The sequence below is a fragment of the Anguilla anguilla genome, chromosome 10, assembly GCF_013347855.1.
Source record: "Anguilla anguilla isolate fAngAng1 chromosome 10, fAngAng1.pri, whole genome shotgun sequence".
In the NCBI taxonomy this organism is placed as follows: Eukaryota; Metazoa; Chordata; class Actinopteri; order Anguilliformes; family Anguillidae; genus Anguilla; species Anguilla anguilla.
The window spans coordinates 38,133,675-38,160,908 of record NC_049210.1 but is presented as its reverse complement, the minus strand read 5'-3'; positions in this window follow the sequence as shown (position 1 = coordinate 38,160,908).

Sequence of the window (27,234 nt, the reverse complement as noted above, 5' to 3'; positions counted from 1 at the left end):
CTGACAGATGAATTACTTTGTAGGTGTGTACTGTACAATTTGCATCTTTTTTCTGGCAATATACATGGAAGCCCACCACGTGGTCCTCCGGACACAAGCAAACATAAAATTTTATTTTGTCCCTTCCACTTTCTTCAGGGATTGGCTTGCTTGTCTGGGCAGTTGCAACCGACTCTAGCTTATTAGAAGGGATTCTAAATGACAGCAATTGTTATACACATTCCAAGCAATCTTATTTTTGCGTAAGCAAAATGGATCTTGGAAGAGGATCATGTTCAATAATGACACCATTCCATAACACCTCTTACAAGCCTCACTATTGTGAGACAGTCATTTAAAAACATCCGTTTAAAAGTGCAAAGTGCTGCTTTCTCAAAAATCAAACAACTTAATCTTCGTCCTCTACTCCCAGAAAGGCTGCATTTAAAGAAATGTGCCTTGGAGTTTACATGACAGCACATTTGAAATTCTGCTTTCCAGTTCATTGTAAAGACAAAGGCCCAAGTTCTGTCTGAATACAATATTTTGCGCCCAAACGCAAGGTGTATTTTGTTGTTTTGTTTTGTTGTTGGTGCTGCTTGGGTGACATTATTGATCACTAAAATTGGGGGGTGGGGCAAGGCAACAATTAATTCTGTCTTTTGAAAATTAATACGAAATGCACTTAAAATGTTAGAATGACGCTCCTTGAGAGCAAATGTTAATGATATGAACTCGCTAAAATAAATGGTCTTTGTCTGTCCTTGAGTACCACATGTACCACTGAGTGCAAAATCTTTCTAAAGTTGCTATGCAGACAATGTGAAAAATGAATGCAGACATCGGTATTTAATTTCTTAGCGCTTTAGGAGTGAATAACTATTTCAGCATTCATCTATACTTTAAGTAGAACAAGGGTCAAGAGCGGGACTATAATTTTTCCATATCTGACATCAGTCTTGACCTGCAGAGTTTCCCCAAAGAGTGCCTTAAACCATCAGTAAAGTAATGTTCAATTACAGGTACAATTTATTATCCTCAGTGAGGCAAAATTACAGGGTCAGGTGAAAGCAGCACTGAGGGTATCTCCATCACTTCAGTATCAATGTCCTGAAAAGGCATTGACCACAAGGAAGAGATGACCTTGTGCAAATATTAGTGCCAAGAACTCCACTCCAACCACATAACTCACCTTTAAGCTCAATATTTCAAATCTGTTATTGACTTTTTAAACTTTTAATAGCCCGTCATAAAGATTACCACTTTACCATAATATGAATACAGATTTCTTTACACTCCGACAGCTTTTTTTGGATTAGCATTATTGACTGAAGTACATTTAACGGCTTCTGTAACAGTTAATGGAAGGTTAATGTTAAAGTCACAAGCCAGGCTGCTTTTACTTAAAACAAGTTTATTGATTAAACAGCTCTATGGGAGATTTTAACGGTGATTAGATAAATGCATGCCAAAAACGTGTGGTGTGTGTGTGTGCGCGCATGTGCGTGTGTGCGCACGGGCATGCATGCCTTCACGTGTACGCATCTGTGGATGGATGAGAGCGAGTGTGTGTACAGAATGTGTGTGTACTCGGATAGGTTGTTTTTACTAACAACTGCAATTTAAGTGCATTGAAATTCAGCTCACAAAGCACCGTATGCAATATGTCAGTTGTCATGTGCCTCGCAAGCCATGATTACAGGGCTCTCCACGAAGATAAGACAGAGAATAAAGGAATAAAGCAATGAGCAGAAGCCAGTTTCTTGTGAAATCTGGCTTTGAATGAACCAATTTCAATGATATAAAAATATTCTGTCTTCTGAGTTCCGTCCACTCAATGTATTACATCACCGAGACTGAGCCTTACTAAATCTCAGCAAAACAACAAACATGTAATTATTTCCAAACAGCCCACCATTACTGCACCACACTCAAATGACATGTAACAATTAAACATGGATGTGGTGTGCATAATTCTGAGAATTAGCTTGGCTAAAAAAATGGATTCGATGCCACTCATTTCCTTTGGAATGGAAAAAAAGTACACTCAAATTAAAGTGTGTCTTCAATTTGTCTGAATTCAGAGGGTTCTGGGTGGTATGTCCAGCAAAGCATTAACCCTTGGTACAGTAATTCAGTGCATACAGTTTGGAATGGTACCCAGCTATGCTGGTGCTGATCAGGCATGCCATGGGACACAATGACATCACACTTTACTTTCAGAGGTCATGTACATTTGAAATAAATGTCTCTCCAATAGACCTACTTGCAGCTGGGCAATCTAAACTGAGAGAAACTGGAAAATTTGATATGCGACACTTAATATTATAACTGAACCGCATTACAGATTTATCCAGCTACTGGAGAAAATGAAAGGGATTGTCAGCAATGTCTGTAATGATCAAGAGTTTGGATTGAAAAAGAAAAAAAAAAGACAATTCAAAACACTGGGAGAGCTGTGGAGTTGAATGGTCCTCGATAATAAATCCACCTGCAGAGTCTGAAAATCCACCTGCACCTGAAAATATTACCAGCACAGTGTAAGCACACAATAAAACCTGTCAAGGTTTACAGTGGCATTCACTGTGAGGAGCCCTGGTCTGAATAAGAAACAGTCACAGGGTAATATTTTCCAAGAGAAGAACTGATCACAGAATACTGCTTCACTTCCAGAACACAGTCGGAAAACACATCATTTCAAACCATTTCTTTCACAAAATTCAAAGGGAATTATTTTCTGTGTGACACGGGTTTGAAGATAGGACAGCAATTCACTTGCTGTAAGGAATTATTTTTTGCCAGGCAACCATTTATTATTTTTTTTAAGGGAGACCTGACATCATTCTAACCTGATTGCCTGGGCGTATTTTATGTGGCATAGATTTTATGGAGACATGACCATTTCAAAACCAAAAATTGATCATTGATTAGAAAACATTACCAGATTGTTATTTAGCTGGCAAATACGTAATAAGCTGTCACTATGGGCTGGTCAAAAGCATGGCTAAGCTATGGCTTTTTCCATTATTAGGAAATTATTACAGCTATGACATCAACTGTGTGTGCATGACACAATTGACACCTTCATGATTCATGATGAAAAAGTAGTCCTCATAATTGACAGAAGCATAAAATAGCAGCACATGACGTTCAGATCTGTCAGGATTATGTCTGAACTCATCCAAGATAAAAGCATGTGGAAAATTAAAAATAAAGCTTGTATGCAGAAGTACTGAATAGGTGCGTAGTGTAACCTGGTGGGTACATGTTATCAGTGCTAGAACCAATAAACCCAAACACCCTATGACGTACTCTTGCTGATCCCTTTCCTGGTTACAGCGATGTAATCAGGAGGGGGGGGGGGGGGGGGGGCGCGGGCTTATTGGGTTTGAACCCCCACCCTCAAAAAAAGAAAAAGAAAAAATCTGGAGATCTATGATATTGATCACTTAGAACCCAAAGACCCTATCCAATTTTCATAGTCCTAGGTTTTTCATGGCACTCTGAAATCCCACTGAGCTGAATTCCTGGCTATGCCAGTGCTTGAAAATACGTGTTATTTCATTTTAAAAGGCAATGCTTCTGATTAAGGCTTGGCAGCCCGACCTAAATGACATTCTTCAAATCCCACTTGATGTGAACACCCTTGTAGTAATTATGTTCTCCTCCCTCTGCTCTCCACTGGAATACTTAATAGAGGGCTAGCATAGACCGCACGGTCGCGCGCAGTACCAGAGGAGATCTCCCCTGCAGTTCACACAAAGCACACTCCTTGGGAAAGGAACAGACATTTTCCTTGCTTTTCCAGCAAAGGTTTAAAAAAAGGTGGAAGAAGAAAGAGTTAATTTTTGTTTCAGGCCAATTTATACATATATAAATGTGTGTGTGTATATGCTGGTCACAGCCCACACTGGACTTGGTTGTATTGTATCCCTTGTGCTTGTGTTGGAACACTGTGACAGCAGGTTTGCATAAGATATTAATGCAAGCTGTCACTCCAGCTCATCCATACCAGAGAAGTGGCCCTCGCGCGGCCATGACGACGATCGAACCAGAAGGTGACGGAGGCAAACGGGGGAAAGGCCGAAGCGGAAGAGACAGCCGGCGGTTTCACGAGCACGTCTGTGCTGGCACATATCGTTCCCGCGGTGCCAATCTGGCATGGCAGAGCCAGGGGCTGGTGACATCAGCCAGCGTCTGGCAACAGGAGCATAGGCCTCCCACGCAGGGTGCTGAGAGAGAGACCTCTGCCAAACATACATAAATATTAACAGGAAACTAAAACAAAAACAGTGCTTTCCCTACAGATGAGTATGATTGGTCAAATCTGCCAATGACAGTGTCTTCTTTCTTTGTCAGTGGTGTATGGAAGCCCACTTTCACCACAGAAAAAAAAGTTAGCTTAACTGCGACTTTGTTTCCACTGCCAGGCTGCCAGAATCGGTGCAATATATTGTCTGAAGATCCAAGCAAAAAGATACCATTACTTGTCAAATACTTGCTATCAAAAAAAAAATACAGTATTCAGCTGAGGGCTAGCTAAGTGTTATAGTCTTTATTAAAGTGTGTCCATGTTTTGTAGGTGGTAGTGTAGTTAGCCATGAACAGGCTTGTGCAATATGTTCCGGATGTCACAGTTTCCAGTGTTATCACCAATGGGCCTCTTACTTCATTCCTGAAGTGTTAGATGGAGTTCACCAAGGTATTAGCTAGTAGAATTCCCTTTAAATTAGCATATTTGTGTTGATGCCACCATTTTTGCAACTGAAGCTGCCAAATTACGAAAATAAATGACCTATTCTGTCCCTGCTGCATACAGTAATCACAAATAAAGCAATAAATAAAATACACATGCAGTTGTCTTTAATTAAAGTTTTGAATGCTTTTGTGTTTTTCCATGCTTGAATTTGGAACATTGCAGCATGTTAAAATTCCAGACCAGGGTGCAGCATGTCTAATTCTACCACAGAGTCTCTATGGCATCTGAAAAGGAAATTGAAGAGGACAACCCCACAATCAACAGATGTGATTGTCCTTTAAAAAAAAAAAAGGATCCTCACTTTCAATCAGGTACCATATTCAACCGCACACCTGGCTGACTGTCAGGAGGAAATAATAGGGTCATTCCCCAGCCAGTGACATCCGCACTGGTGCATTCAGACCCACTGTCTCCCCAGAATGTTCCAGAAATGGGCCGTGCCTTGGACAATGCGCTCAATCAGGCCGTTATGTCTGGCAATCAGCCCGGGACGTTGTGCCGGGGTGCACCTCTGTGTCCTCTTGAAATTTTTTTTTTTTTTTTTGGCACCGCTCAAAAAATCAGCCTCAAAAATCAGCTCCTCTTCAGCAGCGTCAAACTCGTATGCGAGTGACCGAAGACTGACCATCAGAAACTGTACGGATGCGGGTCCACATAACTTCTTGACATTTGAGCTAGACTGATGCAGTTTCTTCTCTGCTGTCTCTATATGTTCTGATATATTCTTTACTTCATCGCAGTCTTTTTCCAAAAATAATATAAAATACTACAGTGGACCAACTTTTAAAAGTTCCAAAAACACATTTTATTTTTGGTTACAATAAATGGTAGCCTTCAGGAGTGTCTGTCTCTTTGGTGGCTTCAGGTTCTCTCTGGTCTTAGCGGTGGTTTGGAATGTAAATGGATGCACTCCTTACTCAACCCGGCAGTTTCCATGGGTGTTTTGAAAGCTATTGATTTTATGTGCAAGACAGCCAGCCATTGTGAGCACCTTTTCATTGATTCTTGAGATTTGAAGCTAATGGCTAAAAATACCGACATTTGGCAGAGTCAACAGAAGAGGGCACTTACGAAACATATGATCAGTGTAACTGTGGGGTTTTTTGGGGGGGTAATTACCCTTAATACAGGGCTGTGAAGTGCATTGCCTCGGGCCTTGATCAAGCCTATTACATGGCGTTGGGAACTTCCTCAACCCAGTCATCTGCCCAGATACTGCTGAAACTTTGCTTAGCATGTACTGTACACGTGCGTGTGTGTGCCCATGTGTGTGTTCTCCTGCACAGATGTCATTCAGTCGGTTTCCTGAATTGTATTCAGTTGAGCTGCACACACACAGCCTCAGGCGACTGGTATAGACATCTGTCAGCCCCCTCCCACCAGTAAGCACAGATGCAGACGTCTTGAGGGTGACCAGCACAAGAGAACACAATAAAGCTTGCAAGTGGATAATGCTCAAGACTTATCGACATTGAAACGAAAAGTATGTTTCTATGCATGACAGCATTCATCAATTCATATTTTAAAGGGTTTCATGTTTTGAAAGAAAAAAAAATATAGCCTTAATCCTTGAGAATCCTGTATAGTAAAAAAAGAAAGAAACAACCTTGCATGAGCTTGGCAGGCCTTGTGAATATTACAGCCACACGCTGTATACATGCATCTCATAAAATGAAATGAATCCGCCTGTATTCAATGAACATTTGTCCTTAACTTTGACCTACATATAAATATAAGCTTAATACTTTTTTCCTTCACAGCCTCAGTTGGGATACTTGTAGTGACTGCTGAAACTGTGTCTGAAGAATAGAAACAGAACATCTACTATATTAAGATACAGTACATTTATCTATCATTTTGGTCATGTATTTCAGTCCAGTCTTGCTGACTTCAGATGTTTTCTTCAGATTAATATTCTGAAAGCGAACGGTGTAGTTTAACAACATTGTCACATGCCAGCGTGACACCCCTGGTGATGTGGCAGTTCCGGGAAACACCGCTGGTTGCCGCATAGAGAGAGAGAGAGAGCGCGCCCACACAAAAACGAAATTAAATAAAAAGGACATCTTCACCTTTCCCCCTCACGGGTTCCGGGCAAAAACAATATACAAAAACAACAAATTAAAATAGCAAAGACACAAGAAAGTAAAACAGAGCGACAACTATTTCAGTGCACCGCATGTAGCTGGCCCGCTTTCCAACGGGCCTGCTCCTCCTACTTTTCAGCGGTGGTTTAATTTACCTTGTCATGTTTAAAAAAACAAAACTTTGAAATGAACCGAAACAAAACAAAACTCCAATAAAAACCCCATGCTCTCGGTGTGAGCTCCCAGTCTCGACCCCAAACTGTGGCGCGCAGCACACCTTTAAGCACCTGGGCTGATTAATTAACGCAACCCAGGTGTGTGTGCTCTCTCCACCAGCCGGCGCAGCTGAGACCAATCAGGTTCACTGCAAAGCATGTTGCAAACATGCTTTCAGAATTCTGTCAGAAAGTATTTTGTTCACACTGCTGTCCATAGTTAAATTAATATGGTATATTGCATGACAACGGTCTTTTCAACGGTCTTAATCATTTCAAACCAATAAAAGAATCCATAAAGTTTTACTGATGATAAATTGTAGATATTTCTATGGGCCAATTCAAAGTGAGGCAGAGATCAACTTTTTCCTTAATTGTGACTCACAGTTATTTGCAAGTTTATACATTCACAGACGAGATTTGGCTTTGCAAAGTCTGATTCAGCATATCTGAAAATGCATGCAAGTTTGAGTAGTAGCATCTCCATGTCTGTGTTGCATTTCTATCTCTGTTTCTCAATGCACGCAACTCCTCAGTACCAATGGGTGAAATTTCTCAGCCAATCAGAAAAGACTGTATGTAAAGAGAAGTAAAGTTGCCTCCACTGAGGAAAATCAATAGTGCCACAAAAATGCCACTGGACCCTAATGGAGACACAAATCATGGCCCACAAAAAGGTGAACTAGTCGTTCGAGGACCTCCTGTTTGGGTGAAAGACAGGCAATGGCTACCAGGAAGCTGCGAGCCTATTGCTCATTCCATACTAATCCAGGTCTTAGTGGGAGGTGGGAGAATTACGAGCCCCCACAGGGGCAGACCACTGCACCACACAGACAGCCAAGCAAAAAGTAGACAAACAACAGATCCACCGTCTGATAAGGCAGGAGAGATAATCACTGCGAGGCTCTGATACTGGAATGCAAATTACCCCTCAAATAAACAAATGTCCCTGCACACACACACACACACACACACAAACACTGGCTCTTTTCACACCACACCTTACCTTTCCCGACCATTCCGATTGGACGGCCTGTTTGGTCATCACCACCCAATACCACGTGGTGGGGAGGAGAGTCTGGCCTGCAGCAGACGATATGAAGCTGCTGATAACGCAGGACTTGGGAGATGGTTCCACTTGTCATTGACCACAATCCTTTTTTTTTACTGGGTGCAGGCTTGATCTGATTGGGCTGTGGACTGGTGAAGTGCATGGATCATGGATGTTGTACAGTATTTAATTCACAATCAGTATTTATTTAAAGTTGCAAATATATAAGAACTTGAAAAAAAAGGCATCTAAGTAAAAGAATATCCTTTCATTAGTGTCATTTTTCGTCAGCTGTTAAAAACATTTATTTAAATTATGCCTTCTTTCATGAGACCATTTTTGTTATCGCACTTCGATAGGACACAAACTTTAAATGACCACATTCAAGATGGAAATAATGAAATAATTTAGGAAACATTGGGTAGCATTGCTTTGGAATAGAGCTTGTTGAATTTGTGTGAGTTAAGACAGCTAATATTGTTTGTTGTTTGTTGTAACTTGACCTCATTTTGATGAGGCCTAAGTTACAACATTTCACCCCCTACAACCCTGACCAGGAATAAGCCAGGTAGATAATGGATGGACGGAGGGATGGACACTGGCAAAGCGAAGGGACAGTGGATGCAACTTGTTGAGCAGCATTATAACACTGGCCTGCATTTTAACCGATGGATGTTAGTGATATTGGTTTTTCCGCCAAGAGGAAGCCAGGTTACGGATGCTGAAGCCACACAGAGAAGAGAGCAGGAGAAAGAGACAAGATTAGACACCTAATTACATTTTTACAGCTTAGCACGGTGGCGTAAATAGAGCTAGAAAAAGACTCCTCGGTACTCCTCTACGGTCCACGAGAACAATGTGGAAAACGATTCCACTGGCTTTAGCCACCATCACTCATGTCACAGGAAAGATACCTCGGGGACGAAGATAAGACTTTGTCCGGAAACCAAACACAGTGATCGTACAAAAAAGAAACCACACGTGAGCAAAGCAGTGTGGGATCAGTCATGTCAAATAAAGGTGATCCACAGATCGCATTCGATTGAATGAAAATCAATCTGATTTTTCAATTGATCAAGGTAAAGGTGATGTACCTGGGACATGTTGATAGCTGTAGAACATAGATATTTAAAATGACTGGAAAAGATAAACAATATGGTTGCTTGAAATTTTATACTTGACATTTTGTATAGCAACTGAAACCTAAACCATGAATTTAAATGTTATTTAAAAAGCGGAACTTTTAATATTTTATTAAATTTGTCCCGAGGGTATCCTCAGTGATGCCACTACTCAATTGCGACACTATTGCATATTCAGTGTAATCCTGCAATGCTAACATACTTACGCTCCATGTCCTAAAGCCACTTATTTTGTAAATGTCAGATACACAGTAAGTTGCAAAATTGTAGCAGCATCTCCTTGACCAAGATATAACCTGTTTTCCATCAAACAACCTGTCAGGACGGTAATACAGTTTCATAAAATAAGCCACTTATTTGCAAGTGTATGAAAAAAAAAAACTTAGAAGTGCCGTCATTAATACTGTGAAACGTTAAATACAGAACCACGTTCTTTTAGATATTTGAGAATTTGGGAATTTGGTGTTTTTTCAGAGAATGCATTTTAAAAATTGGAGCTTTTCCATTTGTTACACAAAACAACCTGCCAAATGTAACCTGCTGAGCAGACTTCACACTGTGAGAAGTCTTGTTTGGGCCTTTGGTAAAACTAATCACTCATTCAAATCCTTTATTTTCACGACTCCATCGTATCGCTATAATTTTCTGTTAGTGGAGTATAAACATATATTCCAGTCATAACAAAATAATAATTCACCAAGAAGGCAATATTTACTGTTCATAAATCTGTGTTTACACTGCAGTTATCGCTAAAGGACAAAAGGGAAAATTACTAATAATGATTGGTTTCAGAAAATGTGATGCTTTTATGTAAATGTCTAGACCCAGAATATGACCTCGAAACAAAAGACTGCTTAGCAGCAACTATTAAGCAGTGCATTAGCAGATTAATTAAACAGAACTCCTTTTTAATAACAGGCTGCACCGAAGTTGTCATAGCAACTGGACAGAGAAGGCAGTGGAATATATGATAAAAGTGGCACATAGCAAAACATGTACATTCATATGCATAATCAATTCAGTTGTCCCAGAATCCTGCATTTCCCCCTCATTTTATTAATAGTACTCTCTACAGTAGTCTTTATGTGAAAGACAATGTTATGTCATTTTTTTCCAGTAACTATCTAAATGCGCTAGTCCATTTTGGCCTCTCTAAAACAGTCAAATAAAACATGCACAGGTGATTTCTGAAAGGTTACCTTGGGAATTTAATTTCGTTGTCTGGTTCAATGATAATGAGATCATCAATCTGTATTATAACATTGACAGCACACCATCAAAACAAGCAGCAATCACTGAGCCAAAATGTGATTGTCTAGTATCTTGTCTAGACCTGCAGTGCAAGATCTTTGATTATTAGTGAGAAAATTCTGTCAGTATTATACATATTTCAGTTTGAATGTAGTCAATATGTGGTCAATATGTGCTCATATGTGGTTAGTGTGTATAATACTGACAGTATTTTCTCACTGATCATCAAAGATATTGTCTGCAGCACTGGACAAGATACTGCATACATAATTTTATAAGAAGAGCACAATATGCTTTTGGGGAGACGCCAGTATATTGCTTTTTTCATTAGCATGTGTGGCAGGATCATTTGCAGTTTATTATAATCAGTCTAGCAATTGTCTGCCTTGATGTAATTACGACACAAAAAGTAGTTGTGGGAAGTTCAGAACAAGGTCACCACAATTCAGGAAATTATTGAGGTTGCATTGAAGAGAGCAATGCCTTGCATGTCAAAGGATGGAGGTAGTCATTCCAAAACATCATTTTATTGTTGGTCTTTTCTTGGTTGCTTTTGAGGTATGCTTGGTGGTCATCATTTTGCTGAAAGATTAATTTTCAACCAAGTCCTTGGCAGAAGAAACTAGATTTTTGGCCAAAATGTTTTGGTACTTGCTGGAGTTCATGAGTCCAATGATCTTACCAAGAGTCCTGGTCAGCATCCACCACCATATTTCACTGTAGGTATGATGCTCTTTTCAACTTAAGTGTTTTATTACAGTGGAAAACCCACCACTGGTGTAGCTTACTTTTTTCTAGATTTTATTTGAAAGGATTATTGAAAGAGCTCCACAACATGAGCATGCAACAACTGTGCCCAGTCAATAATCACATCTTTCTCTTCAATCTCAGATTGATATATTTTATGAGGAAATCTGACAGCTATTGTATCACAGAATAGCCTTTTCAGAATATGAAATTAGCATTCATTCATCAAGTGTTTTACCAGTTCAGATGTTCTGCTTATGAACCTTTTTTTAGTGAGAAACAATGTAACAACAGGACACAGTGCCTGTGGTTCTGCTTAGAAGGTTCTATTTAGAATAGGTAAAGGCTTTTCTTCACGAAGTGTAGGCCTAGAGCAATGGCAGAATTAATTCCTCGTACATTCCAGGAGTAGAGGTATGGGCACTTCTCACTTCTTTGTTATGGCTGCATTGCGATTCAACCCTCTTGAGCATAATGCTTAAGACAGCTGTAGCTGGGAGGAATTCTGATACACTGATATTCTAGAACAACCAGACCATTTAAATGGAGTAATGATTCACCTTGTAACAAAGTATTGAGATTTTTTTCTTAGAAATGCAAGATTTTCACCTGTTGCTTAATTTATTCTACACTGATTGTTGATGTGAGTTGCTATTCTGGGCTTAGACTGGAGCTAAATGATTCATGCTCAGGTGTTACTTTGCAATGAATATTAGAATGTGAAAACACCGAGATAACCAAAGCATATGTTCAGTTTACTTATTTTGCACATGGTTGTTGCTTTCTTTTATCATTATTCTGTTGTGTTTTTATAAAGAAAAATGGCAAGAAAAATATGTTTTAAAAATACGAGCCTGTTCATTTGAAGCCATTAGATGTTTCATTGTAATGTTCAGAAAGCAGTGGGGAATTCATGGCACAAATGTACATGAAAAATAGATAATAGAGAAGATTTTTCATGTTTTTTTCTCGCTACTCCAATAAAAAAAAATATTCTCTTCAGGATTTTAGTAGGATTGCTTGAGCGTCTGCTGCCCAGACATCCCACAAAATTAGGACAGGAGTGCCAGATAGATTTTAGCATTGGTGATCAGCAAGACAGTGAAAGCCCTTTGGCAGAAAAAAAGGCATTTGTATTGAATTTGGATACATTGAAAGCAATTAGGACTCTTCGAAATGCAATTGCTGGTCACGTAATCTGGCGAGGCACATGACTTCCCCACATTTGTAAGCCATTAGTGGAGAATAACGCCTGTCTGAGGTTGAACAGTGAAGGATTGATCATCGTAAATCTGAGTGGGCTAATGGACTGCATAGTGCTTCTGTGAACGAACCCCCCCCCCATCCCCCCCCCCACATGGAGATACAAATATAAAGACTGGACGCAACAGTGGGGAGAAAAAAAAAATGTAATGGCCTCCTCATTGATTAGCCCTGAACTTTACCGGAATGAATTCTTTGGGCCTTACCAGTTCCTTCAAATGCGCAAAAGGGGGAAATTCCCATGCATCCTAGAAAATGGGAAGATTATATTTTTCCCCCGTTTCACTGATATAAGAAATATAAGGGTGTGTGCTGTGTACTGTAACCTGCATACTATAACCTGAAGAATGTTATATAGCTAATACAATATAGTGCAATAGAGCGTTTGCCACATGAATGAGGCTATAAATTCTGAAAATAATCTGGACATCTCCAAAATGCATATAGAATTATGTTTCTTGAAATTAACCTTTGACCTGCAACTTTTCACTGCCTGGAAAATACAAAGTGTGATCATTTTCAATATGAAAAAAAGAGTCCACAATAAATACATTTCCCTTCTGTTTATGGATTGTCTTGATTTTTTTTTCTTCTAAAAAGTGATTTTGTTCACATAAGTGGCTTCTGTTTCAGACCACATTAAATACCAACCAAATGAAATAGAAGCACTACTCACATATTGATCTGAACATTAAAGGATCATTATGGCTTTGAATTTATAACATCCAAGTGATTAGTTGACATATAAGAGGGTCATGCTTCTCAAAGTGGAAAAAATCAGATATAAAAAAAGTCCCCAGTGGTTTAGATGTATTATAGCTCAGTGGAAAACCTTTAGTAGAATGAAACAGACCTGAGGCCATTAGATTGGCATTATAATGCATTTTTGAAGCGAACATGATATTCGTTGAGAATGTCACAAATACAGGCTAAAATAATCCCGAGAAAAACAATTTAACACCGAAAACAAACTAATAATCAGATGTGAACCAAATTATTATTGTCATTCTAATTTATAACAAATTCTAAATATGACGGCATGGTATATGACAGCATATTTGTATTAGTAAATAAATACATAGTATATTTTTATAGAATAGAAGAGCTTTATTTTTCCCAGGTGGAATTTCAGGTGACATAGATAGCATACAAGAAATGAATAAATTAAATGAAAAAGTATTTCTCAAAGAAAACCTTCATAAATTCAGCTCTGTGGATGTTTTTGAGTAACCATAGAATTATATTTGGAAAGAGACATTGTTGTTGAGTTTTTTGAATGCACATTTTCAAGGCATTAAGTATTTATTGTAACCTGTTGTAACATTGTAACCTGTTCTTGTCATTATTAAAATTATTCCATGTGAAGCCCTTAAATACACCACATACAATTAAGGAAAATGAATTGGCTAGTGATGGATGGTCATTACTAGAATTGGCAAGCTTTTTCATCACGAAAAACAGGCCTTGAAGCATTACTGTTTTACAGAGAAGCTTTCTGTCTCTTCTGTTTGTATCTTGCAGGCTACAACTGTGTACCAAATGCCACTGGCCTTTGAGCTGTATCACGAAAAACATTCTTCAGTGGTAAAAAGAATATTGAGATAGTCTGGACAAAAGTGCTATTGATTTGTATCAGTTTTTTTTTTCTTTCTTATGTAAGGTAAGATTTACTGCACTTTCAACAGGAGAAGCAAAAAAGAAAAAAGAAAAAAACACTCAGGTAGTGGCCAAAATGGATTTTCAACTAGGCCCAAAACCTTTCAAACTGCACCGATGCTGAATGGCTGTTAGTCGTTGCCATGCCAACCTCGGCCAGAGAAGCATTTCAGCTGGGCATGCATCATGGAGAAAGCTTCGCCAGATGTCTTCAACAATTTGCTCTGAAAAGATTTTCAGTCTGCCATGCTTATTAGGAGATAACAATCAGTAAACAGGAGACATGCTTTCCTCTCCATCAGATAAAAACAGTCAGCAGAATGCTCCCTCAAGCCACGGCCACTGGTAGATTTGTGTGAAATATTTATGTGTCACGTCTACATGTTGAACATGGCCGGTATGCTGTGCAGCTGACAGCCATTGGCGAGGCAGGGTGAGGCATCTGGCTGACAGGATGGAGAAGGGACAATCTTTCTGAATTATTGATCATATAAATCAACACCCTTGGAACAGAGGCTGTTTAAAAAGGCAGAAATGCTGCTTTTGTGTTGTTTGCAGGTTTGGATAGCTACCATGCAACTGATTGGATGGGAAATATCAACCTGTCAGAATGCATAAGTAACAGTATTTCGATTACTATTAGTGCAATGCTAATTGAAATGGGTACTCATAAAGTCTTTGCACGGTCATTATTAAAATAATGGTCATAAACCTTGGCATGTACATGTATACATGAACATTAAGAGCTAAGCTTAAGCATGAGCTTATAAAAAATTAAGTTATGAACCATGTAACAGTAAGAATGACGAGCCTAGTGTCAACCAGTTGCTATACTTATTTATACTCATTGTATTTGTTTATGACAATGTTTATTGTGCATTACTGAATGATTATACATTATGCTGAAGACATACATTTATATATTATTAAAATTACGTAATGGCACATATCTATTTAGCTCCACAGAATATTGAGTTATAGCAGGCTTGTATTTTTCACGTGAGAGCTTTTTGTATGAAATCAATGATCTATTCTGAAATAAAATCAGACTGATATGTATGATATTTATACAGGACAACCAATATGTGTTCTTTTTTGTAGGGATGTAAATTTTAATGTGAGGCTATTCCATATTTTGAACAATACGCTTTCATAGGTCTGTACATAGTTCCATTGTCACTGTTAAATAAACAGTGAACTGTAACATGCTATTACTACTTTTCTATACTGAAATACAGTACAAGCAGTACAAACAACTATATTTTTTAATTACTCATAATATTGCACCATAATCCAGTGTTTCCTCAATAATTTCCTGTATAAATGCATTTGCTGGCTATTTTTGAGCATTCACATGCAAATCTATTGGTTAATTCAACATGTTAAAGGATGCAATATGGTCCGGACAAGCGTATTCCTAAAGCCTTCATTGAGTTCATATAATATCTTCATTAACATGACAATGTCTTTATGAATATTTTGTAACTAAAAGCAATGCTTTATGAAGGATAAATAAATAAATAGAAAATACGGAAAAGACTAATCTCGAATGTATCAGATGATGTCACTTCATTTAAGCCTGTGATCAAAATTCCTGCACAGGTGTTTATGAATGATTTATAAAGAAGCACTACTCCGATAATGAACGAGTTGTGTATATCCCATTAAGTCTGTAGGAATACATACTTTTAGTACAGCTCATCCAGAACATTTTTTTTGTTAAAAATATGCAGGTGTAAATAATAGCTTCACAAAAGCAATATATGTTGGGCTTCTGACAGAAGTAATTAACTCATGCCCTTGTGAAGGTACTGTTGCTATTACCTTGAAAAAGAAAGTTCCGGATTCTTTCAGTGGAAGGCGTAACCTAAGCATGGGGCCCTGTTTGTGCCATAAGGATATTTTTTCTCCTTGGGTATTCAATACTGAACTAGAGTGACCAAAAATAATTCACTGGGAAACATGAAACAAAAAGACTTGTACAATGATTCATCACAGTTTACTGATGTAAACTGTTTACTGATGTAAACAGTCAACATCACAGACGCAACCCTCATTGATATTCATTGCGATAGAGTAACGTACGACGCGTTCCACCACATGCCATCAGATCAGAGGCGCAACCTCCATTTTGTTTCAACTTAAATCAGACGCTCCGGCTTGACAACTTGAGACGTGCACTCTACCCCGGCAGACAGAGATTAGCAGGAGGCTTTGGAGTGCTATCAGTGTTAATGGTGGCCCCCGTGGAATGAGAAAAACCAATAAAATGTGTGTGTGTGGTGGGGAGGTGGGGGGGGGGGGGGGGGGGGGGGGGGGGGGGGGGGGGGGGCACTTCAGATTTAATGGGGCCCTCTGAAGGATGAAGCACTTCCTGGTGCTTTGATGACGGGTTATTGTCAGAGTGTGGTCCAGGAATACTTGCCACCTGATTCCATTCCTACTCCCTTCACTCAAAGTCAAAACAAGACTAGAGGCCTCTATTTTTTTTTTTTTTTTTTTTTTTTTTTTTTTAAACTTATGTTTTACTGAATGCCCAGCGCAGTAGTGCTTCTGGTAAGCAGACCGACTGTGGTTTGTAAGTGCCCTGGATGCTCTCTGAATCACGTCGCCAACATCATTAGCTAAACATCTTTCAAAGCAGGCGAATGTGCTCCACTTTGGTTCAGGGCCAGGTGAGTTTCATTAGCTCTGTGTCCTCCTCATCCGCTGCTAAATCGTCCACAGCATCTGCGGAGGGCGTAGAGTTTTACTGCTTGATGTCACCGTTAGCTCATCGGCTTTTGATATACGGTTTCAACACGTTCGGTTGTTTGTGACCCTAAGTCCAAAATAATATCTCAGTCTGTTCAATATGTACTTACAATTTGACATTGGAATCTAAGATGTGTGGTCTGGCAGGGTGAACACAGTCATACAATTCTTTCAAAATCATTTTTGGAGAAAGAAACATTCAGGGTTCAGCGTGAGTAATCAACTCATTTATTTTTGCTTATTGGCCTTAATGTGTAGTATAGAGTGTTTTAGGGTTTGGGTTTTAGAGTCTAACAAGAGCAGTTACTCTTCAGAATATACTGCAAAACATTGTCGAAGTAAGAATGCTGTTCAATTTGTGTATTTTTTTATTTTTATTTTTTGTTGGGATGGGGGGGTGGGGAGTTCCTCCCTGGAGGTAGGGACTTAAGTGTATACTTAGGTTGTTTAGGACTGGAGCTGGCCCTGCTCACTATAATGGTGACATTTCAATTAAATAGTAAAGGATTGAGTTCCACTGTCAAATTTTGACCAATGGCTGAAAGAGGAAACAATTTTGGTATGTTATTTAATTTACTTAAGTAAGTTTAATTGGATCAGTGCCAAAGAACAATATCACCCTACACATCTTAATTTTTTTCTTAATTTTAAAATCACCAACTATGCCTCTGTAGTCATCTCTGTGCTACCCACATTCTGCAAAGATGATTTCCACTGAAGTATGTTCAATCTTTCAGTTCAGTCGTCCATGAGCCAATGACAGTACTTTCCACAGTACTTTCCTCACAGCACTACAGGAGAAATACAACCAATCAGATCAGAGGCATTCCTCTCTCTGATGACAGCGAGAAGCCTGAGAACATCTGGAACATTTTTTATTTTTTTTATTTTTGTGATCACCTGCTGCAGCACTTGGGGAACCCTGGCCAAATGAAACCCGCCCTACCGCTGGTGTGAATCTCACTGTCACAGTTGTTCCGGGTTAAGTCGGCTATACCTGTCATGTCCCAGGCTTAGGTTCCAGCTTCTGCTTGAGGTGAGTCTCTATAAACTGAGCCGACAAGCAGACCATTGCCTATTGAAATCTCAGGCATTTCATTGCATTTATTAAGTGTGTTTTAATCTAAAAATCACTCAACCATTACTGGTTGTATGATCAGTTCTCACTGGCCAATTACGGTACATGACAAGTGAAGTAGTCATCTCTGGTTAACTTCGTTAGATCATTACATCTTGCTGTTAGAATATAATTTTTTCTTTTTACCTTTTTACCTTCCCACAGCAATAGGACAATGCTGTGCTGCTTGGGAGATTCATATTATGTCTCAGTAATGTGGTTCCCATTCTTGTGAATTTCGCTTACAGTAAATTGTTGTTTCAGTTCATTTCACACCAGTCTATCGATCTGGAATGTGCCTTGTTAAATGCAAAAGGCTAAGCATCACCATACTACACAGGAAAAATACCTTTTGGCCCTAAATGCTATTACTATTCTGAGGTTTCCAAAAATTTCTAATCAGAAGATTCTGTAAGGGTTAGATATCAGACATACAATGTTTCCTTTCTGCTAGTCTTGTTTACGTTTCTTTAACACTACAGTTTCTAATCACTCTTTGTCCGCTCGGTGGATGATAAGGGAAAAAATGTGGCAACTCCCGACATTTATTTGCCCATACATCTTATCCCACATGTTAGTCAACACGTCATTAGCGAACTGGAGAAACTAATTAGCTGTTTTTACAGTAAGCTGATTAGACGTGAACTGGCATTGTGTTTCACGATGTGATAAAGGCAAAGACATTCAGACTTCACTCATGACTCTGAAACTCATTTCCCTTTCATTATATCTGAAAAAACAAAACGTGGAAAGCTATTCACCCAACGAAAGAATGGTGACGGATATCAAAGGCTTGAGTAGATTAATCAAAAATCGTCTTTTTTAAGTTTAGGAAGTGATGTGGATGCTATAATCACATTGTGACTGAAAAGTACATACATAGCAACTGTGATTTACTCATATGTTCAGTGAAAGAGTGTTAAATGTTTAATCAAAATTTTGCTGTTTTTGTGAAACAGGCACCAAACAGTCACTACAAGTGGGAAGATTGGAATGCTTATTTTAATAGCAACTTTCACAGTGCAGTTTTTGTTCAGTTGCCTTCATACTTTTGAGGTATATCACAGACAAGTCTCATATACTAAATACTATCATTGTTTCTTAGGCTTCTGTTGACAGTGTCTGCAATTGCGTTTGTTTCTGCAGTAGGTCAACTGATAAGAAGGCGGCCATATTGTCACCTGGGTTCTGTGATATTAGCTTACTAGTGGTATCTAGTGCTCATTTGCAGAACATTATCTGGATACTTATGACTCACACAGTGGTACATGGTGAGTCTACCCATTCATCTTTAAGTCACTTTTGAAAACTTTGATCTTGGAAAAGGAGGACGTCCCAACACCTCCGTCTCCCCCCACCTGTACCCGTGTGCTTTTATTGATTTGTTCTCATGGCAAGCAAATCGGGTCTGGCGTTTTACGGGCCGAGGAGGCAAACAGACACTTAGGGAGCCCCAGAGACGCTGCTTCAGAGCCAAGTGGTCCACAGTGAAAGCAAGAGATAAGGTTTTATTGCACCTCCCGAACTTTAAATAATGCCAGAGCGTCATAAAAGCAGGAATGCCCCCTTCTTGCTGCACGTATCTGTTTTTATTGTGTCACTCAGGTGTTGCCATAATCCAGCACTAAATATGATTGACTGCCATTGTGCCCGCAGAGTTTTCAGAGATGTCCACATGAAAAATAGCGGCCATTATGAGCCTGTTATAAGAAGCCTTTCATAAAATGCAACTGTAAAATACTGTATATAATCAGGAGAAGAGGACTCTTTCTGCTGGGAGCGGGGACCATTTAGGTTGCAGTTGCTGCAAGCTTGTGATAAAAAAAAGAAAAAAAAAGAAAAAATAGCCTGCCTACTCCACAATAAAATGTGATAGGGCTATTTAAATGAGCACTGCAGGTAAAAAAAAAATCAAAGTATAAACATTAATCTTGGAAGAAAGTAACAAATAAAACATTTAGGAATTTTTTAGCCATGGTATTTTTTTTTTTCAAGATTTATGTTGCCATTTTCTGCATGCCTATCATAAAACGACCAACCAAAGTATAAATAAATCATTCTATCCAAGCTATGTTGAACGTAAATAGGCTGTAAGATAAACCATACCAGAAAAAATAGCTGAGATTCAATCCTCACTTGTTTTATAAGTTTAACTAGCAATTAAAAACAGGAATTTATTTATTTATTTATTTATTTATTTATTTTCAAACACTGTTTGGAGAGTTCTGCAATCACTAAAACTAACATGCCAAACTGGGTTAATTAATTACAGTAATATGGCACTAAATCTGTGTTGCTTGCTATGAGGCATTTGTGTTTTCTTAGGTTTCAACTGAAGCAAAAAGCATGCCAAGCTGGACAAAACTTATTTAGTTTTTTTTTTTTTGTATTTTTTTCTAAATTAGTTGTTTGTTTATGTAAACACAGTCATTACAGGAGGTGACATCCCTCCCTCATGTTAGTGCAAAGGTCTCAAAGCTCATTTGTGATTTATATGGAGTTTTTGTTGCACATGTAGTGCCATTGGATTTGTCAATGAGAGTTGAATCATGTGGTTGTAAAAAGATGATGGCTTTGAGATGCAGTCAGAAAATAAAAGATAAAATATTATTTCATTGTGATAATTTAACAGTCTGGTAGTCAATTTTTTTTAAACCAATTTTTATTATCAGCACTGATGATGTATGTCCAGCTGTATGCAGGATTATTGAATATTATCTCCAAATTTAAATGGGGCAAAATTGCATGACCTATCATTTCACAGTTCATGGTAAAATGTCTTTAAACGGAGGTGCCTGTTGTCCCTGGCTCTGTAAAACCTCAGACGACATGGCAGTCTGGGTTTGGGTGACCTGACTGATACTTTTGTTGTGGTAGTGGCTTTAGTCCTCCTGATTGTTGGTCAGCAGTTAAGCAAACAGCGGTGGACAATAGTAACTGGACCGGCGTAATTAACTCCAGACTGGGTAAGCCTACAGTATGTGAGGGGATCACGGCCTCCGTTTATCCACAATCTTATCCTTGGTTAAACATTAGCCCGTTCTATTGCCGAGCTGCGTCCCCCCTTAAAGGTGAGGCTTTGGAAAGGGATTGTCTCAGGTGTAGCTGAATGCTTGTGAATTGCCTCTGAAAAAGAGAAATTCTCCCATCAACGATGTGAAATGAACATATTCTCTGACATTAGCTTTTTAGCAATTGAATTGCTTTTCATCACTCATTACTGGGGAGAAATTGAAGATTTGATGCTCTGACTTTGAAATTTTAATATAATAAAACTTAGAAAGTAGATTCTTCTTTTACACAGTAATTACAGATTTCATATGGCATTCTTCAAAGACAAATCATTAAGCTGTTACCGCCCTTGGTCTACAAATCAGACTGGGCATCTTATTAGATCCCATTAATGAGGTATATACCAAACTTGAAAAAAAGGGACTGAGGTAGAACCACAATAACAATTCATGATTTTAAAAAAAATGAAAAAAACTTGTTTCAGAAATGTTATTCATGAGAGTACAGTGTGAAAGTTGCTAAAGTAAAGGCAAAAGTGTCTGTTTCAGTCCTACACAATAGAGAATATACACCTTTATCACAGAGCACTTACATATGCATATACACTATATTTAAATCACAGTTACTATATATTTACTTTTAAGAAAAAAACAAAAGAACATCCGCACCACTTCCAAGTACAGTACAAAATATAGATTATTTCCTTCTGCCTCCAAAAGACCAGTATTCCATCACAGCTTCCCATGACTGCTCTCCGGGCTTCTTTGCAGAAAACTGGCTCCGGAGTTTCTGCTGCAAGGCCTCATTTCCTCAGCCTTTAATTACCAAGATGACTGAAACTTCCAGATAATTACCTTTATCAGGTACTGTTTTGACTGCGATAAAGAAGGCCACCGTTCGGATTGTGTCACGAATTTGGCAGGCCGCATTAACAATGACCCAGAATCTTTAAACTATCTTTAAACATATTTTCATTCATGTTTAATTCAGTTTTTTTTTTTTTTTTTTTTAAACAGAGCGAGAGGGTGAGATTCAAACAGCTCTCCAAGGGCTGGACAGACGTTGCTTTCCTATGGGTCAGCTGAGGCAGTGCCCATCAGCTTCAACAGCTTTGTTTCTTCCTGCCATTGTAATCAGAAGTGCTCATGCATTCCTTTTTTTTCTTCTCTTGAGAGAGAGAGAGGAAGAGAAGAGAAGAGCAGAGAGAGATAAAGAGCCTACAGTTGCTAAACCACAGTTGCAGAACCCCAACATATTATAAAAAAAAGTAAATAGATGTGTCTAAATACAATATAAGGTATCTGTAAAAACTGTCAACCTGATTCAACCTGACAGACCATTGACATTAAACAACCACTGTTAAATAAAATCAGACAGGCCAGCACCCTTGTACAGACATTTAATTTTTGAGTACATTTTGCTAAGTATTTTATTTAATTCCATGGCTATTCACTTTATGAATACATTTTAACATCACGAAGTTGCTGTATACATATTGTGTTCGTATTATTAATGTGTATTGCTATTAATATAACTTTTTCCTTTAAAGGTGTGTATGAGGAGAACACTTGCACTGCGCTTTGCTCCGAAGAAACAACAGACAACAAGATGTATGACCACATGCAATCAAAATAATATTAGTAACATTAGTGTTTATGTTCATTAGTTTTGAACGTGATGATTAAGGTCAGGAACAAAACTTGAAATACCCAATTTACACATTTAGGCTGTCCCCAAATTTTGGAACCACCTGCAATATTGTGGTACCCAACTGTGCTTGCAAAGAGTATTACCGTGTGTGTCCTAAACTCGTATTTAAGTTGTTCACAGTCCTCAGGAGGAAAAGCATGCCTTGCTAGATATTTTAAACTGTCTCAATGGAGGCAGCAGTAGAATTCCCCATGGCACCATTTCAATATACTGTATGTCTTCACACTAAAATCAATAACCCTGCAGGAATATTTAAACAATTTGTTGCTTAAAAGTGGTTCTGCAAGATTCAAGGCACTGTGCAATTAATTTAAACAATTTAAACATTTTTTTTGTTGTGCTTTTTTTAGTTTGATTGTATATTTCAGATATCATTATACATCAGTCTTAACTACCGTACAATGACTCCAAAAATATGTATGAATCTATTGTATGAGCAGGTCAGTTTATTTTTGGAAAGGTCTGCAACTGTACAGAGGATTTTTAAAACAAAGTCACGATCAAATAAAGATCGTCAAAGTATTTGCTTAACCTGCGTCTTAAAAAAAGGCTGCGTATCATGAAGTTATTACTATTACTTCATGGAAAGCTCAAATGATGCGGGAACGTTTTGGAGAAACAACCCAATGTGAGAAATTAAAGTGCACCTGCTAAAAGACACCTTCATTCAACCTTGAAAGGTGGTGCATGTGTATTTGAGAGAATGCATGTGAAAGATAGATGCATTTCTGATACTTGTGCTGTGCATACAATTAAAAGATCTATGGAGTATGCTACTGTACAGAACTGAGCCAACAGACCTGCCTATATTGCCCCCAATCTGTTTCTAGAGGGTGGACACGCTTGTCTTTAGAATTTCAGGCAGGGGAGGTGGGGTGGGGGGTAGCGGGGGATGATCCTTCTCTGTAGACAGGAGTTAATTGTTTCTCCTCCTCTGACGACTGTCTGGATGACTTTAAATTGGCAACTCTCATCGCAAACGACTGGAAACATTACACAAAACCTGGCATGTCAGCGGGCCTCTGGCTTGTGGCTGCTCCGGCTTTTCAGCAGTTCCTGAGAGCAGAAAATGGCCGTCGCGAGCACAGAGGGTGATATAGGGCAAAGAAAGAAGACAGAAACTCAAGCTGTGGGGTATGCGAAACCATTGTCAGGCCAAACAATGGACAAAACCAACATTGGCTGGAAGGGGAAATTTGAGTCCACAATCTGTTAGACTTTATGCACTGATAAGAGATGGGATCCCCACGCTGCTTGGCCGAGTAGAATACTGTAAACACAAAATCCAGTCAGAACAGGTCATTGAGAGTCTCTACCTGCCCTAGGCTTTACATGACACTTAAGTGCTACTACAAGTAAAAAGAAAAGGCAATTCTGGACACATTACAAACCGCCTCTTCTTTAAGCTTCGAGGCTAAAATGTCAGAGGAGGTCTGTTACAATTTAAAAAAAAGAAGACAAAAGGGTTGGGGAGCATGGTGATTTGTTGTATTTTCATTACAACTACTTTGCGGTTGTACAGGGAGTAATCACGGATCTAAATAGGTCTGAAAGTGAGTGTTTTCTAAACGTGTAACTCAAAACGTGGCCCTCCCCCTCCTACCCCCCCCCCCCCCCCCCCAAACAAACGAGGCAGTGTATTCCCCAAGACGACCCTGTCTGTGGCAAGCTGAAACACCATTCCCCAAACGTGCTCTTATTAACGAATAGGAACCAGTCCCAACGGGAAAATGGCAAAAACAAACTTAGCCTTAACTGCTAATGATGAGCTGGGTGATGTACAGCCTCTCATATATATATAACATTGTGCACATGTATTACAGAATATTGTAGCATTAGTTAATTGGTGTTTTAGAAGAACAAACCAGGTACCATCAGTTTTCCTTTCCTTTGGGCCTCAAGCATTTTCTATGCAAGGCCTTGTTTTAAATGCAAAAGCTCATAAAACTTGTCATAGCCCGCTAGCAAAGTACATTTGCAGTCATCACGTGGTGCAATGCTCCATCTCCAAAGGAGGTTGTCCAATTGTTAAATTTGAGTCATCCAGTATGGTGTCATCATGAAATACAAAATTTCCTGGAAAACACCCAGATTTTCATTGGTAGCAGACGAAACAGAAACTGGGGGGAAATGTTTCACATTCTATCTGGGGTCTGCTCTCAAAGGAAACTGCATATATTGGCTGTTGTGGCCCTTCATCCTACGGCCCAGCAATAATAATAATATTAATAATAAAAAAGGTTGTACATTAGCAAACCACGCGGCCCAACCTTCCCTGCCTGTTAATGAAAATCCAGTTGAGGAGATTGTGCCAGTAAAAACTGCATCTGTTTGCCTAAGTGCTACCTTCGGGATATCAGGAGTATAGCTAATTGTATGTTGCAGCTCATAAGACTAATTGGTTGAGGACGAATGTGAAAATGACCCCAAGAATGGTCTTCAACTTCAAACCTGACCCCTTTTAATGTGTGAATCAAGGTTGTTCTTGTGAAAGGGAAATTTGGTTTCCAGTTGTACTTATTTATTGTGAACATCGGAATGGACACCATTCACGCTTGTTTAAAAAAAAAACGCAGTATTTAAATGGACAATTTGCAATGTTCACAGGATGTACGCTAGAAGTAGCCAGTGAGAGATGACCTTTTTGTTTTCATTTCATAATTGAATGTAATATAACTGATTAGCATGTCCTGCAGAGTGGAAACATTACTTATTCAACCTGAGCAGTGAGCTACTTCTGTGTATGAATTGATAAGTGTGGTGCTGAAGGAGTAAACATGTTTCTTTAAATGTAAGTCTTTCAAACACATACAAAATATCAAATGTGGGACTGTTCCACAGATTGGAAGCTCGGTTTGCATGCTGACAGAATGGTCACAGTGTCATGCTCTCCTTTCCTCTCTCTGTTAGCCTCATCAGTCAACATTGACAACAAACCTCACAGATCCAGCTCTGAACAGCCCCCTGAATTTACTCAAAGACCTGCTCTGGACTTGCACCAAAGACAAACAGAAGCATACTAAGATAACCCCTGAACTCTACTGAAGTAATAACCTGTGGATGCCCAAAACATTTCGCGTATGCCTTTATTTTTGTTTGGAATTAACATTCCATACTGTATTGCTTTCTTGTTTTTTTGTTTTAAATGATTCAAGGCTAAATTAAAAACTGAATTTATTTTATTTGAATTATTCAGCAAATCCTGTGTGAGTCTCAACAGGCTAGCCTTAACTGACTGTCCCAGCTTTTGGACAAAGGGAACAAAATAATAACTCTAATTCAATTCCATCTGCATTTGCTCGGATGACGTCCCAGGCAGGGGACACTTTTCCAGTGTGGGTCGGCCCCTCCCACGGCCAAGAGACAAAGCCAATGAGCTGTGAAGCCAGCCCCAACCCCCTCAAAAACCCTCCCACACCCCCCCACACAGCCAGGAGCTGGCCTCTACCTTGGCCTCGTCCCGCAGATAATTGGAACCTCAGCCACTGTATTAAAAATGGGACCGTCCATTTCGCCTGTATTGCGCGGGTCTAGGTGCCAATTTTGAGCTGTTTGTCCCTCCGTCTCCCGTCTGCGGAGAATATTCGCGAGGCGGAAATGAGTCGCTGCTGGCGCTCCCAGATAAACGCGGTCGCCACTTACTGTTTCCACACCCACTTCTGCGCTTTACCTTCCTGTGAACATGCTCAGTACGCTTGACTACAGCAGCTGCGCGTCCGCATGCTTCTGTTCTGAAAGCAAGCTGTAAAACTGCTGTGCTGGCTTCTATACACCAGATTTTATGCTTCCAATCGGTGTCACAATATCACCATTATATTGATAGGAAAATTAAGGACATCATGCCATTACGTTTCCTATCAATGCAATGACATCATATAATGACCTCATCAGGGTCACTTGAAAGCTCACTCGTTCGACCGAATCAGGCAAGACAGTGCTAATGTTCAACTGAATAAAAAAATAAAAAAAATAAAAAAATTTAAAAAATTAAAATAAACTTTTTGTCTGCCTGTGAGGTACATCACATTTTCATTTCTACTGCTTCAGGGCCATGGGGCATATCAAGCCTTAGGGGTGGCATTTGACCTGCCTATCTGCCCAGCATCAGAAACAGTGACATGAGGGGCTGTTGGGTGGCTCATCTTGTTCAAAGCACTGTTCTGTCTGTGTATGGATGGGCCCCATGGTCTGGTATGTGGACCATGCCAGTGCCAACTATGACTGGCACCCATCGCCAGGGCTCAAGTCTTCGGGGGGCGGGTTTGGGGGAGGGAGCGGGCTGGGGGCTGGTGCCTGAAAGTCTGTCTATTGAGCCGCACATAAAGCATCTTCCTCCAACTCATGTCTGTGCGAGCCAGCCTCGTAAACTGCGGTGTGACAAGAAGTGGCAGCAGAGATTTCAGAAATTAGCTTTTTTTTAAACATTCCAACATGTCATTGCATGAGAAATTAACGAGCCTTGTCTAGTCCGGACATTTAAAAAAATCTATT